Source organism: Balaenoptera musculus, chromosome 1 (genome assembly GCF_009873245.2).
Source record: "Balaenoptera musculus isolate JJ_BM4_2016_0621 chromosome 1, mBalMus1.pri.v3, whole genome shotgun sequence".
In the NCBI taxonomy this organism is placed as follows: domain Eukaryota; kingdom Metazoa; phylum Chordata; class Mammalia; order Artiodactyla; family Balaenopteridae; genus Balaenoptera; species Balaenoptera musculus.
Window position 1 is genome coordinate 148,867,332 of NC_045785.1, and position 24,762 is coordinate 148,892,093.

Genomic DNA, 24,762 nt, shown 5'->3' on the forward strand with positions numbered 1-24,762 from the left:
TTGATGTACAGCCATGAATTGAGGGGGTTTTCTGCAATAAGACCCCAATATTTCTGAATCACTGATGGTCAGAAGCAGAGGAAATTAATATTTCAATGTTGTAGAAATTATTCATGTTAGACAAAAATTAGATATTTATACATCATATTTGGGGGCTGAGATCCCTTGATGGTAGGAAGTGGACACTTTATTAAACTCTTAGCTACATATAGAGAAAGCCAGTGGAGATGCTTGGAACGAGGAAAAATTCATCTGTTCTGCAAATAATTTCAAAATCTGCCTTCACTGTGGGGAGATTTGTATTTACGGAAATTACTATAATGTTTCCATAACATTATAGTAATGTGGGGTGTTGGGGAGAGGATGGGGAAATCAATTTCTTGTTTATTTCCCCTTGAAGCCTCCGAGAAGTCCAAGGGGCCTGGATCTCAGTGTAGAATATGGACAAAGGCACTTGTGTAGTGGGCCGACGTCTGGACCTGGTGACATGATGGAAGACAGAGAAAGAGAGAGAGACAGAGAGAGGCACAGAGAGATAGACAGGGAGACAGAGAGAGAGAGAGACAGAGGGACAGAGAGACAGAGGGGGCGGGGAGAATGAGAGTCCTGTGCTATAAACAGTAGAAGCCAAGTTTCTTAGCTGTTTTAAACGTTTCTATTTTCGGGTATAATTTCCTTCTGTTACACTCAAACTTCAGTTTTGTTCAATGTATCAACCTGAGAGAGAGCAGTCTGGAGAAACAAACCAATTACAAGATGGTGAGGAGGGACCAACATAGCAGAGATCCAGAGCAAAATCGGCATGGAGATGATGAGGGTCAACCAGGATGGGTTTGTGGACTATGCAGTCATTCCTCAGATAAACCTCCCTTCAAAACTGTGGGCAGGGGAACCTGGTCAAAAGCTTGCCATTCTATAGTTGGGTGGAAAAGGGAGCTGGTGCTGATCATGAATCACAAAGGGGAGCTGGAAAACCTCTGAAGGCTGGAGAACTCAAGGCCATCTGGATTCTAGAAGAAACAAAGTCCAGAAGGCATCATTTAAGAGATTTGCCCAGGGTCACAGAGCTAGCTAGTGACAAAGACAAACTCAGGTAGAGATGGTGCGATTCTTAATCTTGAGTTTTCTGTAACTCACCACACCTCTCCCCACATTTCAAAGCCCAGCCAAGCTTTAAGTCACTGGTGCTCACCACCCAGAGACAGAGAGAGAAGGAGGAAGAGGGCAGAAAGGAGAGGGAGGGAAAGGGGTTCAGTGTTTAGAGGAAGTAGACTTTCTAGAGTTTTCAGGTTGCTCACTTTTTTCTTGACCTGGTTCTGCTTTTTGAGACTTGCAGCCTGTTGGAGGTAGAAGATCAGTTAATCCTCTTGTTTTCACAGATGGACAGAAGTGCCCAGACAGTGGAAGTAACCTGCCTAAAATTACTAGCAACTAAGAGTCAAAGTGTGTTTGGAAGCAGAGAGTGAGAGCAGCAAAGATGAAATGTGGAGGGAGAATAAAGAAAAAAATTTACCCCAGTGAGCCTGCAGCTTGACTCCAGGGAGTGAGGGTGGGATGAACCCTTGTACATTTCCCATTCTCCCTTCTCCACGGGCTCCCCTAACTCTGCCGGTTGTCTTCCTCTTTCCTTTCTGGAACCTCTCAAACAACTAGAGTGAGGAAATATAGCATCTAATTAGTCTCCACTCTGTTCTGTCTTATACCCTGTCCTAATTTACCTTGTGTGAGTCTTGTTTCCCCAACACTCCCAGCTCCTTCAGGGTGGGAACTGGATTCCACGGTGTGGACTGTACCACGTGCTTCTCCTTTACAAAACACCTCACACAGTTTGGAACAAGCCCTTCATGTTCAATAAACACCCACTTGTTGGTTATTCTTTGAGAAAACTTGCAAAACTTCTCATGGTGCAAATTCCTATATTAGAGAGAGAAACGTGTAAAGGTGGGGAAATGAGGCTTAGTTTTCTAATCTTGAAAAAAAAAGGGAGAGACTCCCTAGCATCTCACTATTCCTTCTTATCTGAGCTGTGTCATTTTGTGGACAAAGTTTAGCTACTACACTGGCAGACTACAGTTTGGACAGGACGTTCTCATACCAGGAGGCTATCTCCCTTTCCCTGCCATCCCCTTCTCTCTCATTCCACACAGAATCTTACAAAAGCCTTGCCACACAGAGGGTTCAGGATGTGACCACAGCCTAAAGGACTCCAGCAGAGACACAGGCAGGAATCTGCCTGAGGCCTGTGAAGGGTGGCTTTTTGATGCCTGTATATTTGTTTTGTTTCCACTGAAACTCTGAGTCTGAAAGTAAGGAAGGGGATTCTGCAATTTGCAGTTGTCAACACTGTCAGAACATGGAGTAGGCTTTGCCTTCTGTGGGGGGAACAATCAGAGGTTGGGCTGGAAGTGGGTGATGGTTGCAACTGGAAAACATTCCTCAGGCAGGTGAGGATGTGCAGGAGTGTGTCAGTTGCTCCCGTCCCCCACCCCCACTTCTCCTTCCCCACATCTACCAGCCTATTTCTCCCTTTGTGTCTATGTATCATTAAAATTTTATTCATGATAGAAAATGCCACTCTGAAGTCCTAAGGTAATTATGGGAGCCAAAAAACTATTCATGGAAAGCTTGAATTTTAAGTTGTCTCCTAATTGTAGAACATTCTAGGGGATTGTGGGGGGAAAGGAGAGGACCTACTCAGTCTTCCTCATCAACTGGGGAAGTGGTGACAGAAGATTGGAGAGGAGCAAGTATGCTCCTGCCCAAAGTATCCATTACAAAATCTTTTGCTTGGCATTACACAGTCACTTGACCTTTCCCACTTGAAAGGCAGATTCCTAATGTATTTTTTGTCAAGCCATGTCACAGCTCCACAGCCCTCCCAGAGAGGAACCACATGCAGCACCCATCCTCTCATCCTGGTGAATCTAGGCAGAGCTAAAGTCAGATGCCACTCTGTTCCCCATCCTCTGACCTTCACTCCTGAAAGCCACTTGCTTTCAAGGTGAACAAGTCTTGTCTTAGAACCAATTAAATATACATACCACAGTGACTAAAGTGTTCTTGAAAGAATGTGCAAGGGAAGTGCCAAGAAAGAAGAAGCATTTCAGAATGAATTATTGATTAAGTTTTCTTTCATACACACACACACACACAAACACGTGCAAGGGTTGGGCATTCTCAGCAAGGGGTAGATTGCATCTTGTGTGGTCTTCACAGGGTTAAGAAGGATAACCTCTTTGCTCTAAACTCCATTTATTTGGTGAATGTGAAATGTGTTTACATCTCTGTGTATCTCCTTTTGTTTGGTTTTCCAAGAAAGCCTGAATCAGCGGATTTCAGAAGAAAGCTAACACATCTGACAGGCTTAGAGAAATGATGTGTGCCATGTGAAAAAATTAATTGAAAAAAAAAAAACGCTTTTCACTCATATAGCAGTTTTTATCCCAGTCTCTAAACAGGTTATGGGTATTAATTAAATGTTGTCATGCATGACTTGTCATCTTGGTTCTATTACCTCAAGTTGAAACTTCAGGTTTAATTGCTGTTAGAGGTGGAGAAACTGAGGCAGCATGGAAGGACAGATGAAATAGCCAGTGAGCAAGTTAAGGGAACTGTCACTTCTACACTGGCCACGCCAATCACATTCATCTCATGAGAACCACTATGGAGATGACAAACTAGATACAGTTCACACCAATCCTGGCACCCTCACGCTCACTGGTTGCTATTTTTTGCTAAGTCAGCTGATGGAACTGTTTCCTTACAGATCAGCTTAGCAGCCATTACAAGAGTATTAGTTATCTATAGCTGGAAAACCAATTACTACAAACTTATAAACTTAAACAACACACCTTTATTGTCTCATAGTTTCTTCAGATCAAGAGTCTGAGCATGACTCAGCTGGGTCCTATGCTTAGGATCTTACAAGATGTCAGCTGGGGCTGTGTTCTCATCCAGAGGCTCAGTTGGGGAAGAATCTGCTTCCCTGCTCCCATGGTTCGGGCAGCATTCCATTCCTTGCAGCTGTTTTTTGCTGGCTGTTGGCTGTAGTTCCTAAAGGCTACCAGCAGTTCCTTGCTGCCTAGGCTTCCTCAACATTCATCAAGCCAGCAAGGAGAGTATTTAGAGTCTGATACCAAGGCAGAGTCTTAGGTAACATAATGTAATCACATTATGTGCTTTGTGATTACAAAAGGGGACATCCCATCACTTTCACTGTATTCTATTGGTTAGAAGGAATTTGCAAGCCCCACCCACACTCAAGGTAAGGGAATCATGCAAAGGTGTAAATACCAGGAGGCAGGGATTCTGGGGACCTGGAGTCTGTCTGCCAAATCCAAAAATCTGGAAGTAGAAACTCCTTCGTACCTTCAAGTTTTGTGGTAGGCTTTCAAGAAAAAAAGGTAAGGAGTTGGTCAGATTATTTGACATTACAGGCATACTTCGGAGATACTGCCAGTTTGGTTCCAGACCACCACAATAAATCAAATATCGCATAAAGAGAGCCATGCAAATTTTTGATTTCCCAGTGCATATAAAGGTTATACTTACACTATACTGTGGTCTATTAAGTGGGCAATAATATTATATCTAATAAAACAATGTATGTACCTTAATTGAAAAATATTTATTACTAAAAAATGCTAACCATCGTCTGACAATGCAGAGTTGTCACAAACCTTCAATTTGTAAAAAGTGCAGTATCTGCAAAGCATAATAAAATGAAGTATGCTTGTATCTACCTTGCAGGAGAACTCAGCAGAACATTGAACCCATACAAAAATAGGTGTTTAATAAAGATCTCAGGGAAGCTGCAGTAGTTTCACTCATTAATCGAGCGAGATAGACAGGATTAATTTACTCGACTAGCACCCAGAGTACTAAGATGGCCACCTTCAGGTCCTTTTTCAGTTCAAGGACCCCAGGGAATCTCATTTAGATTGAAGTGTGAGAAACCTGGTGGAGCAGCACTTCAGAAACTTTAACATGCGTATGATTCAACTGATGTCTTTTTTTTTTTTTTTTTTTTGCTTACTCAGCACTTTACTTTTTTCATTTTTAAAAAAAATTTTTATTTTAGATTGGAGTATAGTTGATTAATAATGATGTGTTAGTTACAGGTGTACAGTTGTGTACACATGTGATTCAGTTGTACCCATACAAGTACTGAGTACTTGCTGGAATGCAGGTTCTGATGCAGTAGGTCTGGAGTCAGGCCAAGATTCTGCAAGCTCCCAAATAATGTCACTGTTGCTGGTCCTCAGAGCATACTTTGAATAGCAAGAGTAGAAGGTAAGAAATGATGAAAGAACCAAATAGTAAAATCCTCCCCCTACCCAAAGTGACTGTGAATAATGGGATCTGAAGTCATTGAAATGTTTTGAGTGAAAAGCTCTGAAAAATTCCAAGAGCCAGATGGGGATTGCCTTTTTTTCCATGCACATGGCATACTGTGAATTTGGGGAGAAAGTGATATTTAGGTTTGGGAGAGCACGGAGAGAGAGAGCTTTGATAGGGACAGTGAGTGATGCCATGGGGTGAAATTGTAAAGCCAATGGGTACATGGTTAGAGAAATAAGGACACACAGAACAGTCAGTGAGGATTCAGGTGAGTATCCGGGAAGGTTAGGGCTTGGTCAGCGCCAGCTAGAACAGCCTAGATGGAGCAATACCCTCCATCTAGCAGGACCTGAAGGAGAGATGGAGCACAGAGCATCCTGGTATAGGGTCAGCTAGAGGGAGGCAAAAAAAAAAAAAAAGAAGAGAGGAGTTTTAACAATTATGGATCAGAATCAACCAATAGCCTCTAACCAAATGCACAAAAGAGAATGGAGAGCAAATGGGATTTCCTAGAAGAAGCCAGAGGGCAGTAGGCAGGGAATGAAGAAGATGGCCACCAGTTTAGTTTTCCACCAGAAACTGATGGAGGTATATCTTAAAAGCAAATGTTTGATTCTGAGCTAGAGAATAGGAGCATGGGAAATGCCCTGGACATCCAGGGTGGCTAAGTAATATTTTAACCCTGAATAAAGCTAACTTAACCATGGGGCAGCACCATATTGGAAGGCGTGAGGGCATGTGATGTGGAGGAAAGGCCTAGAACTGGGGGTTAGGAGACCTGGCTTCTCTGTCTGGTTCATCTTTTCATTCATTACAAACTCATTGAGAGCCTATCAGACTCTCAGCCCCATGCTAAGATCTGGAAAACTTAAAATAGCAATTGAAATAATAAAAAATAACAAAACTAATATAATAATGTTAGTAATAATAAAATTTAGAGTGATTGATTTGTGTTAAGTACCATCCTAAGTAACTCATATTTGTTGGGTACTTTAAATATTAGAACAATCTATTGGGGTGAGTAGTGCTTTTATATTCATTTTTCAGATGTTGAAGCTGGTGGAGGCGGAGAAATAACACAACAGATTATTTCTGCTCTAAGGGAGCTTATATTCTAACAGTCATGTCTCCAGTTAACAGAATGATTTTTGGTGACTTTTCATTCTGTTTCCCCTTCTATAGCCATGGCAATAATAGATAAAAATGCAGAGCTGCTCTGAACCAGACATATTATCTTATTTAATCCTTGCAATAACCTTATGAGGTAATTACTATTATCATTCCCATTTTACAGATGGGGAAACAAAGGTTCAGATAAACTAAGTAAGTTTCCCAAGAGACCTCATCTGGGATTTGAACCCAGGCAGTCTACCTCCAGAGTGAAGTACAACACAAGGGCAAATTAGGAGATTGGACTAAATCTCTGAGATCACATCCTGCTGGAATTTCCCATTACATTCCTATAAGTTCCTTGAATCTCATGTATTTTATGATTCAGATACTTCTGTATCCAAACCAGCCATGTGTGCTAACAGAGTACAAGGTGTAGGCTGAAGAAAAGGCCACAACCTAAGGATAAGTTGTGACAAGGAAAAAATCCATTTGAGGTCTGTGGGCAATGGCAGTCTAGAGCAAAGTCAAGCTCTCCCCTCTGTGGTTGACAGTACAAGATATCATCATGTGGACCCAGACCCAGCACTGTACAGGGATGTTCCATTCAGGCTGGAAACCTCAAGACGCAAGAAATAATTGACTGTTTGTGTGTGAAGGGATTTGTTTCAGCACAGATCCAGAATGCAACCTTTCCTGATCACGCTGAACAGGAGAGGATTTAGATTGAGGTCCTGAACTGAGAGGAGAGTGCATTAATCATGCTCATTGCTGGAGTCAGAAACAACTTCAGTTTTCCTGTGAGGAGCGTTATCAAGCAGGAAATCAAGTCCACAGTTGAGGGAAGCAGTGAGGTGCCTAAGGGAAATGACAGAGGCACCCAGGCAGACACAGGAGTAAATGCATCTGCGGACTCTCTAGAACTTCACACCAAAAAAATTTAAAAAGTCTTCATAGACCACGTGCAACCTTTTAGCTTTTATAACACAAAATTTAATGGATGTCCCCAAATTTGAGAATTGCAACTTGTCCAGAGCCAAAGTCATTCATTCATTCATTCATTCAACAACCATTCAGTGAATGCCTGCTAAGCTCCAGGCCTACAGGATTTCGTAGTGAACCAAACAGAAATGGACCCTAGCTTTCTCAAGCTTATTGCTAATACAGAAAATGGTCAGAAAGCCTGATAACTGTAGATAAACCAATAGTTAAACACAACAATTTGAGATGGTGATAAATGTTATGAAGGGCACACACAGGATGATCTGATCAAGAGGCAGGGAGGCTTGGAAATGGGAGGATTTTAGACACTGTGCTCAGGGAAGATCTCTATTATGAGGTGACATTGGATCTGAGACCTGAAGGATGTAAAGAAATCCATGTGCTATCCAGGGGGAATAGAGTGCCAGGAAGAGGGAAGGGCAAGTACAAAGCCTCTGGAACAGGAGCAACCTTGGCCTGTGCATGGACCTAATAATAGAGGCCACATGGCTGCAGGGTAATAGGAGGAGCATGTTGGGTAAGACACTTGAGAGCAGAAGCCAGGAGACGGCAGTATGACATGGGGTTTTGGGTGCCATGCTGAGGAGGTTGGTTCTATTCTAAGAGCAAGGGTAGCTTGTTAAGCACAGGAGAGACTTGATTTGCTTTATGAAAAAGGTCACTTTGCTCTGGAGTGGTGAATGACCTAGAAGAGGCTCCAGAATTCTGGCAGGGAGACCAATGAGAAGACTATCGCAATCGCCAACGTGGGAGATGATGGTGGGGACAGGGGAGGTGAAAAAAATTGGATGGATTTAAGAGCTATTCTGGAGATGGAACTGACAGAACTTGCTAATGGATTAGGTGTGGGGATGACTAAGAGGACATATCTGTGCTCTGCTATCACAATTTTTATGTACTTGAAGCTTTTCTTTGTGAATTCTGTTCAGCTTCATAAAATAGAGATGCCCCGGTGTGCGAAGCACAGTTAACCAATCTTGGCATGTCCTGCTCTTCTCTTATGCTGATGACCGTGATCCAAGGCAGACCACAGCGGGGAGGAGAGAGAGCCAAGGACCTGGATGACCCACCAACTGTACCTGCAGCCTCCCGGCACCATTAGTTTCTGAGCACCTGGGCTGACATCACCTGGGGGAAGCCAGTGATGCTGTGCTGGGCACAGAACACTGGAGGAAGGCCTTGCCAACCATTTCAGATCTACCTTATCCCATCAGTGAGGAATGAGTAATTGATCAGGATGTGCACGTGTGTGTGTGTGTGTGTGTGTGTGTGTAGGGAAGCTGAGGTTAAAGTTGAGAAAAACATGGAGAGCAGAGGCAGGCTTGCAATTATCTATAGAAAGGGTACTCCTTAGCTGTCTTAAATTAACAGAAAGAAAAATAGCTCTGTCTCAATCCCAGATGTCTCTGAACTTGTCGGAACCTGTCTCTGATTAGCAGCACAAATGGGAGGGTGGGTGGTAAAAATTTAACTGTCCTAACTCAGGTTCACTCCTTCCCCAGTCCCACACGTTCCCCTCTCCAAGCAGGCCCTTCCGGCTAGATGGCTGGACACTGGCATATGAGGACGGGGTGCTGCCTCAAAGAGGCCAGGTCGTGAGCCAGAGAGAATCATGGAAGCTCTGCCCCTTTGTGCCCTAGTCAAAGCCAATTAGCCATAAAGGGGGTGATGTAAGTCTTTAAAAACTTTTCTTTAAAACAAAATAAAAACGCAGAGCTGCGCCTGAGTGATCCACCTTCAAAAATCAGAGAAAACGAAGTGGAATCTCAGGTGGGAGGAAAAGCAGTATTGTTGAGGAGAGAACTGAAGGGTATGTTTTGTTTGGTCTGCAGTAAAAGGGGGAGAGCCAACAGGATGGAGTGGGGGTCTTTTGACCCTTTAGAGAGGTGGCTCCTTTCCATCCATGCATTTCTTATTTCCATGTTTTGACAAATTACTTAACCACTTAGGTCTTTGTTACTTTGTAAGTAGAAAGGGAAGGGGAAAACACACAATAAAACCTTAATTGTCTGGAGACAGGGGACTGGGCCAAATGATCTCTTGAGGTCCTTTCAAGGTCTGAGCTCTACAATAGGATACAAGAGGCAGTAGCATGTGGTGGCAAAGAATGCAGAGGGGAAATTTCTTACAATCATCTCTGCCATATCCTGGCTGAGTAGCCTTGGACAAGTCATTTATCTTCTCTGTCCCTTGATTTCTTAACTTGTAAAGCACAGATCATAACAGGGTTGTTATAAAGATTGAATGAGTTAATGTAAGTAAACTCCTTAGAACCTGGCACATGGTTATTGCTCCATAAATGTTAGATGTGTTTTCTATGAAAACCAGTCTTTTGTACCAATCACTCTATTATTTTGGCTCCAAAGAATTCAAACACAGTATCATTAGGCTACCAGGATGATCTGGAGTCATCCGGTCTGTTTTCCTGCTCCCATGGAAACTTTGCCTGAACTATCCCAGAGAGATGGGCGTTTGTGCCACATAATAGAATTTGGGGAAGTGCCCTGAGGCGGCTGGTTTCCATGGCTGCCATCACAGCTAGCGAGCTTGGATGTGACCAGGAAGTCCCCTCTGACTAGGAAAACTGGTGGGTACCACAGCCACCGTAAATGAAGCAGACCTTACAAAATCAGGCATTTGGGCAAAAGATCACATTGAGGCGTTGCCTTCCAACAGCATAAAGCCACCTAAAGAGCCAAGTCAAGTTCTCATCCCCTGATCAATGTTCCAGGGACCCGTGAAGCAGAATAATCTCTTCCCAAACTTGTTTTCCTTAGTAAGGCCAAAGATTCATTAATTAACTATCAGTCTCATTAAAAAGAAGAAACACAACTTGACAAAGCACCAGGGCACCCACAGTTCTCAGAGCCAGGAGCAGAGGCTGTCGGGAGAGGCCAACAGAAAACAGTGACTCCGTGATCTGGCTTGGGGAGTAAAACGTCCCCAGACGTCGTCCCTTCCTTAGCACAATGTTGAATGTTTCTCCAAAATATGAATAATAAATGGCATGTGGGTGAGTCCATTCTCTAACAAACTCAGAGACCATCAAGAGCAACCATCATCTTATTCATTCTAGAAGAAAAAAGCAAATGCCTTTCCTTATTTAATAGAAGACAAAACTGAGGTCCACAGAAGAAGAGCTTATCCAAGTTTGCAGTGAAAGGTTTGAAATTAAACTCCACTGTTCGACACCCAGCTACTCAGGCAATCTCATACCTGATATTTTAAGCAAGGAAAAATAAAAGATGTCTTCCCACGGAATTTTCTGGTTAACCCACTTTCATGTCCCAAAGAAGCAGTAATATTTTGGAAAGAATAGGGAAACCATCCCCTAATGGTCTCGATGCCTCTGGTCCCTTCCCCTTAAATTCAGTACTGTTGCCACAGTGATTTTTCTCAAACTTAAATCAGCTTATGTCACTCCGCTGGTTAAATCCTTAAATGACTCCCCATTGACTTTAGGATGAAATCCAAAGGCCTTGTAATAAGACCATTCATGAACTGGCTCCTGCCACTCTGGCCAGCTTCATCCCTTCCTGCCCACCTCTGCCACATACACTACATTCCACCCACCAGAGGCTTCCCACTGGACCCCAATAGCTATACTCTCTCTCTTTTCTCCAAGGTGCAGAATATATTGCACACTGCCCAACCATCCCTTTCAAATTTCGAGCTTCAATTCCTCCATAGCCAGATATCATCTCTGCAGGATGCCTTCCCTCACCATCAGGCAGAATGAGGTTCCCTTGTCAGTGCTCTTGCAGGACACTGAGGAGACCCCTTAGCCAGGATGTGTCATCACATTTTGATTTAGTTATCCCTTTGCCTGTGAGCTGCCCTAGGGCAGAGGCTGGGAATACCCATGTCCATATCCCCAACCCCTAGTACAGTGTTTGGGACACGGTAGATGTGTAATAGATAGTTAACAAATGCCTCTCTCTCACCTAAAGTCTGCCCTTCAGTTTAAATATTTTTATATGTAACTATTTGCAAGGCCATTTTATCACAAGAAAGGAAAAAACAAGGGAACAGAATCAATAGTTAATTATTCTGAAAATGATTATCATCTGCTTTATCAGACAAAAAGAATGGTATCAATAACTCAAATCAACAGATGACCCAGAAGTCATTTCTAGTTGGTTCAGGGTGCATGCCGCTCTGGTATAGGGGTGTGTGTGTGTGTGTGTGTGTGTGCGCACGCATGTGCACGCATGCACCTGTATGTACATATGTGAAGAGGAAAGGGGCATGTGTGGTTTGCTTTTATAATTTGACCTTTGTTCTTGCTGATTGCATACATGTTCCTTTTCCCTTAAAGCATATGCACTAACAAAGAGAGTGAAGGGGAGAAAACGGCAAGAAGTTGGAAGAAATGAGTCTGGTATTACAAATTACCCAAAGACATACAATCCACCAAATGGATAACTCACAGTACCCTGGGAATTTAGCAACAAGCTACCAGTGTTCATGATCGCTTTATCATAATAACCCCTTAGGTTTATGTAGCATGTTAAAGCTTACAAAGCACTTTTACATTAAAGTACTCATTTGTTTCTGACAACATTCTGAAAGATATGAAGCATATTTTACCTTGCCTTGTTTTACCTTTAAATAATGTAACAAGCAGTCACATACACACAAACAAAGCAAAAATTAGCACCTTGATGCAGACTTGTACTTTTGGTACTTGACAGTGTTGTGGTCTTTTCCCACCCCATCCCCTCCCCCACCCCACACACTGTAGCACCACGCTAAAGGAAGCCATTTCTTCCTTTTATATGTATTTCTAAAAAGCAACTTTTTTATTTTAGTTTTTTAAACTGTATGAAGTGGGCATCATGCGACATAATATCTTTGTGTCTGACTTTTTTAACTTAATTTTATATTGCTAAATTTCATTCTTATTGTTGAATGCAGCTGTAGTATATTCCTTTTTCCTGCCAAATAATATTTCATTATATGACTGACTATATACCACAGTCTACTCACCCACTTCTCCCTCAGTGGGTACTTGAGTTGTTTACATTCTTGCTACCGAACAGTGCTGCTATGGATAGTCTTATGCATATATCCTGGTACACACGTGTAGCTGTATCTCTTGGGTATTATCAGCAGTGTAATTTGAAGGAAAGAGAGGAAGTGAATGTTTAACTTTACACGATAATGTCAAACTGTTTTATAAAGTGATTGTACCAAATTACCTGCCCACCAGCAGAGTGTAGGCATCCCCATCACTCCATATCCTTTCTAACAATGAGGTTGACCCAAATGACTGAGAGGGGTAAAACATGTCTCAAACCAGCATCCTGTGGGCCAAATCAGGCTACCTGTCTTGCAAAGTATTTTACTAGTTGCTTGTTTATTTAGTTTAATTTGACTTTGAAAGTCTTTGGATAGACAGATACTTTTGTCTACCACAGCCCCATCTTATTCCCTAATGTCTTATACCTGGGCTAATTCACACATTTTTATTAACACCTGGCCTCTATAGGCATTTGAGTTTGAGATCCCTGTGATTCATAAAGTCTGTGAATTTAGACTATGGAAGAGTAATGAGTCCAAGAAAATGTGCTTTCTAAAAGAATACAGGAAGAACTCAGTCAAGTACCCTGAAGATTGTTGATAAATCATCCCTAAAAACTGAAACTGTGGCTATTCTGCACCAAACAGGGTGAGTTATAATCTAAGGAGTTAGTGAAATTCAAGTTCAATGACAGATGCAAATGGGATGGTACTGGAAATAAACAGTTGTTGAAGGCATGAGCTGCCACAATTAATCCTCACACCAATTCATAGAGGTATATATCATTCATCCCCATTTCAAAGCCAAAGAAAGTGAAGCATAGGGAAGGTTCTTGGCATCCCAAGCTAATACGCAGGGGAGAGCTGGGATTTGAACTGATGGCTGAGTCCAAAACCTGTGCATGGTTCACCAGAGCACACTGCCTCTAACACAGCGCCACATGCCTCCTCTCTGTTCATCAGAGTGCACACCAGCTCTATAGGAAGCACCAAGGTTAACTCCCAATGTCACTGCAAGGTAGTATAGCACTTGCTTCTGCTTTTTTATAGAAGCAGGAAATTGAGGTCCAGAGAAGTTAAGGGGTTTGCCCAAGATCACCTGGGGAGTAGGTGAAGGTACAGAGATCTGAACATATTCTCCTCACACTAACACCAACTTCCTATTCCATACTGGCTGAGCTGCAAGTTAATACCAAAAGGCCCAAAGGGCGTCATTGCAAGCTGATATAATTTATTCTCCCTGAAGAGAACCACAAGTCTCCTCACAACCAGGTGCAGAAATTGATGGTCCCAGAAAGAGCAAGTTTGGGAAAGAAGAGAACAGTTTTACCTATACTGATCTAGATATTGGGCTGTACTTTGAGTATAATTATCTCCTTTGGAAGCCTACTAAAACAGGAGGCACATGCCAGAGCTTAGAGATTCACTAATCTTCCTGGAAAGGAGAGAAATGTCAAGAATGTAGTCTTATAAAGAAAAGTAACATCCTCCCTAGAAACAGTGACAGAGCGTGGGAACCCCTTCCATCAAGTTTTTTTTTTTTTTTTAACATCTTTATTGGGGTATGATTGCTTTACAATGGTGTATTATCCATCAAGTTTTAATATGATGCCCTTCTCTTTCTCAAAGTAGGTTTGAGAGGTTGCAAGAATAAATTGATCACCTTTGAGAATAAATTAAACTTTGAATTTTTCCAATCCAGGTCAACTTCCCTCCATGCTGGGTCTTGGTGAGGATTATATTATAGAGACCAGGAGAAACCTCCAACTTCATAATAATCTCCCAGAAGAACCATCACTGGATCATTTACCAACAACAATTCTGACTCCGTATCTAGTAAGAGAGAGAATGTTCCTGAAAGACTGAGATGTCATTAGCAAGAGGTACTCCAAGCTTTAATGGAGGCTGTTTCTTTCCTCGGTGCCCCGCATCCCGGGGAAGTCATGGGACAATGACTACTTGCCTTCCTTTAGGCACAGACTTAGACACAGAGGATGCAGTGATGGATAAGATAGACTTTGCCCTCAAGATCGCACAGTCCAGTAGGGAAGGCATATATAGAAATAGGCACAAATCAGAGAACCATGTACAATGATAGAGGCATGCAGCCAGGCCTGAATATGAGGGGAACATGATTAGTACATTCAGTGGTGGGAAAAAAAAGCATACAGAAAAGGAGACTTAAGAGCTGAGTTTTCAGGATGGATGTAGTGCTCAGTTCTATCCACTGGATTTCAAGCTTGTTTCTGGAACTCTGTCTTGAGTTATTTCTTCACCAGAAAGTCAGAGTAATTATCTCCTGTGTGGCAGAGAATTAACACTTTCATTTGTAGAGGACCACCGTTCAATGGTCCTAAGACTAAAGAGAAAATATATCCCCTAGAAAGGTATCCCTACAGATTGCAGTCCTTTTGCTATACTACATGAAGAAGAGAGACCTCCACCTAAGGGTTCTCCACCTACCTGGATTCGTTTCATACCTGTAGAAACAGGCTGAACTGATGATCTCCAATAGTGCCATCTGCCTCTTTATCTTTCTCTCTCTTACCCAGCAATAATAGCAACCTTTTCTACTGTCTCAGAATCCACAAGTTCAAGCTGGCATCTCCATCTCCTGTGACCATCAGATCACCAGATGTGACTATCTCTGCTTTGCCCTCCAGAGAAAATACAGGTTAATTTGTTTTAAAGTAGTGGAGGAGCAAAGTAGTGGAAGAAAATAATTGTCATCACCTACTCCCAGGCAATTTCAGCATCCCCACTCCTCCTGTCCCCCTCCCTCCCATCGAAGTCAACAAAGCCAACCATTCCATCCTGATTTGTCCCTTTCCCCTGCACCGTATGAAGTTAGCTACAGATGGCATGCACGGATTGATGCTCCAAAACTCCCCAGTGCCCACTATCAAGCTGTTTCCTAAATCCGTGGATGCAGCAGACTTCAAAGAGGAAGTTGTGTGATCGCGCAGCATGAGCCTTGGCACAATGGAGTCTGGGCTGTGCCAGCGCCATGATGCCTGAGTCTCACCTGATCTGATGCAGCACTCGGAATGGCATCTGGTTGCCCCACTGGCCACATGATGGGAGCCTGGTGCTGAGAGCCAAATTACTCTTTTTAATGCACCCTGGGTAGTAGGTAAAGAAATTCATGATAAAGTGGAGAGAAAGGAAAAGAAAACTATCAGGGAAAAAGTAGTTGAAGGGTTTAGAGGAAACACAACCTTGAATACTTGTTTCTCTGCTCATTCATTTTCCTGCAAAGATCTTCCAAAAGGGGTTTTGGGTAGAGTCAGCTGAGGAAGTGGAATAAAGTTTTCTGGAGGTCTTTCTCCCTTGAGAGTTTTTTTAACTGTTCCCAATATTCCTGCCCCAGTCATCCTCGATTCTGTCCCAGAGCACTTAACAATCATAATAATACTCATTTATTGATCTTTATTATGTTCCAAGCATTGGAAAAAATATTTTATACTCTTTTTCTCATTTAATTCTTAGACAAAACTGAAGCCTGGTATTTCCTCCCAATTTTTCAGGAGATAATACAGAGATGTTAAAGAAGTTGCCAGGATCACGCAGGTCTTAAATGATGGAGCCAAGATTCAAACCAAGGTCTGTAGGATTTCAAAACCCTTATTCCTGAAGGATCTTGTCAACCTCAACTAGCTGTCATAATAGAATCAAAAAGCATTACCTGAAGCTCCCTATGTTGGAGATATTTACATTTTAATAGCCTCTTTTTTTAACATCTTTATTAGGGTATAATTGCTTTACAATGGTGTGTTAGTTTCTGCTTTATAACAAAGTAAATCAGCTATACATATACATATATACCCATATCTCCTCTCCCTCCCATCCTCTCTATCCCACCCCTCCAGGTGGTCACAAAGCACCAAGCAGATCTCCCTGTGTTGTGCACCTGCTTCCCACTAGCTATCTATTTTCCATTTGGTAGTGTATATATGTCCATGCCACTCTCTCACTTTGTCCCAGCTTACTCTTCCCCCTCCCCATGTCCTCAAGTCCATTCTCTAGGCCTGCGTCTTTATTCCTGTCCTGGCCCTAGGTTCTTCAGAACCATTATTTTTTTAGATTCCATATATATGTATTAGCATACAGTATTTGTTTTCCTCTTTCTGACTTCCTTCACTCTGTATGACAGACTCTAGGTCCATCCACCTCACTACAAGTAACTAAGTTTCATTTCTTTTTATGGATGTGTAATATTCCATTGTATATATGTGCTGCATCTCCTTTATCCATTCATCTGTTTTTTTTTTTAAAACTTTTATTTTTTATTTTTTTATTTTTTTTAAACATCTTTATTGAAGTATAATTGCCTTACAATGGTGTGTTAGCTTCTGCTTTATAACAAAGTGAATCAGTTATACATATACAATATGTTCCCATATCTCTTCCCTCTTGCATCTCCCTCCCTCCCACCCTCCCCATCCCACCCCTCTAGGTGGTCACAAAGCACCGAGCTGATCTCCCTGTGCTATGTGGCTGCTTCCCACTAGCTATCTATTTTACATTTGGTAGTGTATATATGTCCATGACACTCTCTTACCCTGTCACATCTCACCCCACCCCCTCCCCATATCCTCAAGTCCATTCTCTAGTAGGTCTGTGTCTTTATTCCCGTCTTGCCACTAGGTTCTTCATGGCCTTTTTTTTTTTTTTTTCCTTAGATTCCGTATATATGTGTTAGCATACTGTATTTGTTTTTCTCTTTCTGACTTACTTCACTCTGTATGACAGACTCTAACTCCAACCACCTCATTACAAATACCTCCATTTCATTTCTTTTTATGGCTGAGTAATATTCCATTGTATATATGTGCCACATCTTCTTTATCCACTCATCTGTTGATGGACACTTAGGTTGCTTCCATGTCCTGGCTATTGTAAATAGAGCTGCAATGAATATTGTGGTACATGACTCTTTTTGAATTATGGTTTTCTCAGGGTATATGCCCAGTAGTTGGATTGCTGGGTCGTATGGTAGTTCTATTTTTAGTTTTTTAACGAACCTCCATACTGTTCTCCATAGTGTCTGTATCAATTTACATTCCCACCAACAGTGCAAGAGGGTTCCCTTTTCTCCACACTCTCTCCAGCATTTGTTGTTTGTAGATTTTTTGGTGATGGCCATTCTGATTAGTGTGAGGTGATACCTCATTGTAGTTTTGATTTGCATTTCTCTAATGATTAGTGACCTTGAGTATCCTTTCCTGTGTTTGTTGGCAATCTGTATACCTGCTTTAGAGAAATGTCTATTTAGGTCTTCTGCCCATTTTTGGATTGGGTTGTTTGTTTTTTTGATATTGAGCCCATGAGCTGCTTGTAAATTTTGGAGATTAATCCTTTGTCAGTTGCTTCATTTGCAAATATTTTCTCCCATTCTGAGGGTTGTCTTTTCGTCTTGTTTATGGTTTCCTTTGCTGTGCAAAAGCTTTGAAGTTTCATGAGGTCCCATTAGTTTATTTTTGTTTTTATTTCCATTTCTCTAGGAGGTGGGTCAAAAAGGATCTTGCTGTGATTTATGTCATAGAGTGTTCTGCCTATGTTTTCTTCTAAGAGTTTTATAGTGTCTGGCCTTATATTTAATCCATTTTGAGTTTATTTTTGTGTATGGTGTTAGGGAGTGTTCTAGTTGCATTATTTTACATGTAGCTGTCCAGTTTTCCCAGCACCACTTATTGAGGAGACTTTTCTCCATTGTATATTCTTGCCTCCTTTATCAAAAATGAGGTGACCATATGTGTGTGGGTTTAACTCTGGGATTTCTATCCTGTTCCATTGATCTATATTTCTGTTTTTGTGCCAATACCATACTGTCTTGATTACTGTAGCTTTGTAGTATAGTCTGAAGTCCAGGAGCCTGATTCGTCCAGTTCTGTTTTTCTTTCTCAAGATTGCTTTGGCTATTCAGGCTCTTTTGTGTCTCCATACAAATTGTGAAATTTTTTGTTCTAGTTCTGTGAAAAATGCCATTGGTAGTTTGATAGGGATTGCCTTGAATCTGTAGGTTGCTTTGGATAGTATAGCCATTTTCACAGTGTTGATTCTTCCAATCCCAGAACATGGTATATCTCTCCATCTGTTTGTATCATCTTTAATTTCTTTCATCAGTGTCTTATACTTTTCTGCATAGAGGTCTCTTGTCTCCTTAGGTAGGTTTATTCCTAGGTATTTTATTCTTTTTGTTGCAATGGTAAATGGGAGTGTTTCCTTAATTTTTCTTTCAGATTTTTCATCATTAGTGTATAGGAATGCAAGAGATTTCTGTGCATTAATTTTGTATCCTGCTACTTTACCAAATACATTGATTAGCTCTAGTAGTTTTCTGGTAGCATCTTTAGGATTCTCTATGTATAGTATCATGTCATTTGTAAACAGTTACAGCTTAACTTCTTCTTTTCCAATTTGAATTCCTTTTATTTCTTTTTCTTCTCTGATTGCTGTGACTAAAACTTCCAAAACTATGTTGAATAATAGTGGTGAGAGTGGACAACCTTGTCTTGTTCCTCATCTTAGAGGAAATGGTTTCAGTTTTTCACCATTGAGAACAATGTTGGCTGTGGGTTTGTCATATATGGCCTTTATTATGTTGAGGTAAGTTCCATCTATGCCTACTTTCTGGAGGGTTTTTATCAAAAATGGGTGTTGAATTTTGTCCAAAGCTTTTACTGAATCTATTGAGATGCTCATATGGTTTTTCTCCTTCAATTTGATAATATGGTTTATCACATTGATTGATTTGCGTAGAGTGAAGAATCCTTGCATTCCTGGGATAAACCCCACTTGATCATGGTGTATGATCCTTTTAATGTGCTGTTGGATTCTGTTTCCTAGTATTTTGTTCAGGATTTTTACATCAATGTTCATCAGTGATATTGACCTGTAGTTTTCTTTCTTTGTGACATTTTTGTCTGGTTTTGGTATCAGGGTGATGGTGGTCTCGTAGAATGAGTTTGGGAGTGTTCCTCCCTCTGCAATATTTTGGAAGAGTTTGAGAAGGATAGGTGTTAGCTCTTCTCTAGATGTTTGATAGAATTTGCGTGTGAAGCCATCTGGTCCTGGGCTTTTGTTTGTTAGAAGATTTTTAATCACAGTCTCAATTTCAGTGCTTGTGATTGGTCTGTTTATATTTTCTGTTTCTTCCTGGTTCAGTCTTGGAAGTTTGTGCTTTTCTAAGAATTTGTCCATTTCTTCCAGGTTGTCCATTTTATTGGCATATAGTTGTTCGTAGTAATGTCTCATGATCCTTTGTATTTCTGCTGTGTCAGTTGTTACTTCTTTTCCATTTCTAATTCTATTGATTTGAGTCTTATCCCTTTTTTTCTTGATGAGTCTGGCTAATGGTTTATCAATTTTGTTTATCTTATCAAAGAACCAGCTTTTAGTTTTATTGATCCTTTGCTATCATTTCCTTCATTTCTTTTTTATTTATTTCTGACCTGATCTTTATGATTTCTTTCCTTCCACTAACTTTGGGATTTTTTTTGTTCTTCTTTCTCTAATTGCTTTAGGTGTAAGGTTAGGTTGTTTATTTGAGATGTTTCTTGTTTCTTGAGGTAGGATTTTATTGCTATAAACTTCCCTCTTAGAACTGCTTTTGCTGCATCCCATAGGTTTTGGGTCATCGTGTTTTCATTGTCATTTGTTTCTAGGTATTGTTTTTATTTCCTCTTTGATTTCTTCAGTGGTCTCTTGGTTATTTAGTACTGTATTGTTTAGTCTCCATGTACTTGTATTTTTTACAGATTTTTTTCCTGTAATTGATATCTAGTTTCATATCGCTGTGGTCGGAAAAGATACTTGATATGATTTCAATTTTCTTAAATTTACCAAGGCTTGATTTGCGACCCAAGATATGATCTATCCTGGAGAATGTTCCATGAGGACTTGAGAAGAAAGTGTATTCTGTTGTTTTGGGATGGAATGTTCTATAAATATCAATTAAGTCCATCTTGTTTAATGTATCATTTAAAGCTTGTGTTTCCTTATTTATTTTCATTTTGGATACTCTGTCCATTGGTGAAAGTGGGGTGTTAAAGTCCCCTACTATGATTGTGTTACTATTTCCCTTTTTATGGCTGTTAGCATTTGCCTTATGTATTGAGGTGCTCCTATGTTGGGTGCATAAATATTTACAATTGTTATATCTTCTTCTTGGATTGATCTCTTGATCATTATGTAGTGTCCTTCTTTTTCTCCTGTAGTAGTCTTTATTTTAAAGTCTATTTTGTCTAATATGAGAATTGATAGTCCAGCTTTCTTTTGATTTCCATTTGCATGGAATATCTTTTTCCATCCCCTCACTTTCAGTCTGTATGTGTCCCTAGGTCTGAAGTGGGTCTCTTGTAGACAGCATATATATGGGTCTTGTTTTTGTATCCATTCAGCCAGTCTATGTCTTTTGGTTGGAGCATTTAATCCATTTACATTTAAGGTAGTTATGGATATGTATATTCTTATTACCATTTTCTTAATTGTTTTGGGTTTGTTATTGTAGGTCTTTTCCTTCTCTTGTGTTCCCTGCCTAGAGAAGTTCCTTTAGCATTTGTTGTAAAGCTGGTTTGGTGGTGCTGAATTCTTTTAGCTTTTGCTTGCCTGTAAATGTTTTAATTTCTCCATCAAATCTGAATGAGATCCTTGCCAGGTAGAGTAATCTTGGTTGTAGGTTTTTCCCTTTCATCACTTTAATTATGTCCTGCCACTCCCTTCTGGCTTACAGAGTTTCTGCTGAAAGTTCAGCTGTTAACCTTATGGGGATTCTCATGTATGTTATTTGTTTTTTTTTTCCCTTGCTGCTTTTATTATTTTCTCTTTGTATTTAATTGTTGATAGTTTGATTAATATGTGTCTTGGAGTGTTTCTCCTTGGATTTATCCTATATGGAAATTTCTGCATTTCCTGGACTTGACTGACAATTTCCTTTCCCATATTAGGGAAGTTTTCAACTCTAATCTCTTCAAATATTTTCTAAGTCCCTTTCTTTTTCTCTTCTTCTTCTGGGACCCCTATAATTCGAATGTTGGGGCATTTAATGTTGTCCCAGAGGTCTCTGAGACTGTCCTCAATTCTTTTCATTCTTTTTTCTTTTTTCCACTCTGCAGTAGTTATTTCCACTATTTTATCTTCCAGGTCATTTATCCATTCTTCTGCCTCAGTTTTTCTGCTGTTGATCCCTCTTAGAGGATTTTTTATTTCATTTATTGTGTTGTTCATCATTGTTTGTTTGCTCTTTCGTTCTTCTAGGTCCTTGTTAAACGTTTCTTGTATTTTCTCCATTCTATTTCCAAGATTTTGGATCTTCTATATTATCATTACTCTGAATTCTTTTTCAGGTAGACTACCTATTTCCTCTTCATTTGTTTGGTTTGGTGAAGGAGCACTTCATCTGCTGTGTGTTTCTCTGTCTTCTCGTGTTGCTTAACTTACTGTGTTTGGGGTCTCCTTTTTGAGGGCTGCAGGTTTGTAGTTCCCATTGTTTTTGGTGTCTGCTCCATGTGGCTAAAGTTGGTTCAGTGGGTTGTGTAGGCTTCCTGGTGGAGGGGACTGGTGCCTGTGTTCTGGCAGATGAGGCTGGATCTTGTCTTTCTGGTGGGCAGGACCGCGTCTGGTGGTGTGTTTTGGGGTGTCTGTGACCTTATTATGATTTTAGGCAACCTCTCTGCTAATGGGTGGGGTCGTGTTCTTGTCTTGCTAGTTGTTTGGCATAGGGTGCCCAGCACTGTAGCTTGCTGGTCGTTGAGTGGAGCTGGGTCTTAGCATTGAGATGGAGATCTCTGGGAGAGCTTTCGCTGTTTGATATTACATGGAGTAATAGCCTGTCTCTTACTGAGACTTCAATGAACAATGAAATGAGTTGCTTGTAATGCTATTTGGGACACTGTAATAGTCACAGAGGAAATACATGGTGTCAGGTGTGTCTCAAATAACAGTGTGTCTCTCAACTCAATGTAATGAAGCCAGACCCATCTGAAGGAAGGTTGAAGCTATTGTTTTGTATTTATTTCAATAGAAACTGTGTTTATTAGGAGTTATAACCAAGAGAAATTTTGTTTGTATATAGGAAAGCCTTCCCAGTGAAGGAGCCTGTAGCAGTTTAGTAGATGACTTCAGCACACACATGACAACACAGACACACACACATACACTCAGCTCTCACTCCCCAGCCTGGAGGAGTTCAATCCTACCTGGCCAGAGAGAGATGAACAAGGTGATTTCCCAGGAAAACTCTTGACCTCGACTTGTAACCTTTAACTTTGACTCAGAGTATTTCATTTTATTTCCCAGGACTTCCTAAATACACACATGTAGTTGACATTTTCTGTCCTTAAAACAACATCAGATAAGCAAAGTAGAGACTTCCATCACATTCTTCGAAAAGAAAAATATTTTCTCAGACTTGGGTCAAGAATGAGTTGTGCCACCATTAACATTTGGAAATTCAACTACCACCCTCCTCCAGGCTTCCAGGTCTCCCAACCCAAGATGACTTTCTGTCCTTCTAGACCAACCTATAGAGGAAATCATTTCCTGACAGTCTACCAAACATAACCCCTTGAAAGCAAACAGCAGACCCAAAGGCCGTCATTTGTCTGTGTCTCTCCCCTCCTGCTGTGGAGAGAAAGCTCATCTCCAGCCAAGGAAGAGACAAGTGTCACTGCCCCACTCCACTCCTGGGACTGGCAGAGGCTAGGATGCTGATTTCCTCCTCAGATGCTCCCTCTCTCTCCCCCTTTCCTCCCAGAGCCCTCCTGAGGTTTTCCTGCCAGAAAGGGAGAGGAAAGAAGGCAACAGCCCCAAAAGGACAACTCTAACATTCTATCAATCAGGATCCTGCCATATGCAAACCAAGAATGAAAAGAAATTTAAGCAGGGCTTCAACACCTTCTCATCCAGAGATATTCATCTAGCATGTGAGCTAGATGAATATGGATTTAGGTATTCCAGGGTTGCCTATCTGTGCCCGCTTCATCATTTTAGCACAGGCAGGAAGCCCTGAATATTCTAGTTCCTACCTATCCACAAAGCTGTATGTTATCTGACAAATGCTTTCATAATTAACTAATAGTGACGCAAGGTCTGTTTTTTGTCCTAGGGGCATCTGCACTTAAGAAAAGATGCTCAAACTGGTCAATGTTTAACCTCAAAGCCAAAGTCCCTATTACAGTGTCCTACAAGCCCCTTTGTAATGTGCCACCCCCACCCCCAGCCTCTCTGACCTCATTTCTTATGATTGCCCTCTTGGTTCCCCATTCATGCCTCTCCAGCAAATGGTCTCCTTACTGAATCTCCCATTTCATGGTCCTTGCCCTGGCTATTCTTTTTGACTGGATACCCACTCCTATATCACTCCCCATGTCTGTGCTCTCCCAAAATCCCCTTTACCCTGTACCATATTTTCTTCTTCCACAGCACTTGTTATTTTATGACATAATGCATACTTTACTGGCTTATTATTTTTATTGTTTCTTTTTCCTTTATCTTCATACCTTGCTAGAATGCAAACTCTATGACAGCAGGGTTTTTTGAGTTTTTTCATCACTGATGTATCCCAAAATATCTAGGATAATGCCTGCCACATAATCGATGCTCAAGGAATGTTGGCTAAAGGGAATACCCCTCTAATGGAGGGATTTCAAATACTCTCTAGAACCAGAAACTCACCCCTACCTGTATCCCAGGCAGTTAGGTTCACCCCAACATATGCCAAAACTCCAAAGAAGAGCAGACACCCATATTTCTTCTATTCCTCACAGCCTTAATCCTTAGTCCCCTTAGATCTATTTTCCTTTGCACATTTCACACTCTGCAACCAAAAGCAAAGTGCATCCTCCCACTTTTTACCTCCTGATTCATTTCCCATTATAGATTTAAAGAGCCCATAGCCCCTCAGTTTGCTTCTTTACCTGCTTGCAGTTCAGGCTCTTCTTCCCACTCCCTGTCTCTGGTTTTCCGGGGCTGCCTGCCACCTGGTTCTGCTTGGATGCTGAGCTCCTCTGCCTGACAACAGCTGCCCCACACATCCCTCTTGGCGCAGAGAGGCCCTTCTAGGGAAACTGGGACCCTAGAATAAAGTCATGTTCTTGAATGTATCTTTACTTACTATTGTCAATAATACCTGAACACATTTAAATCAATAGTAACAAGCTCTCCGTTCCAACAGGAAAAAAGTTTAAAAAAGAGGATGACTCACAATTATGCCTCTCTTCATTCTGAACATCAGGACTAACCTTGAATTTGTACATCAATATGACAAGAGCAAAACATGTAAAAACC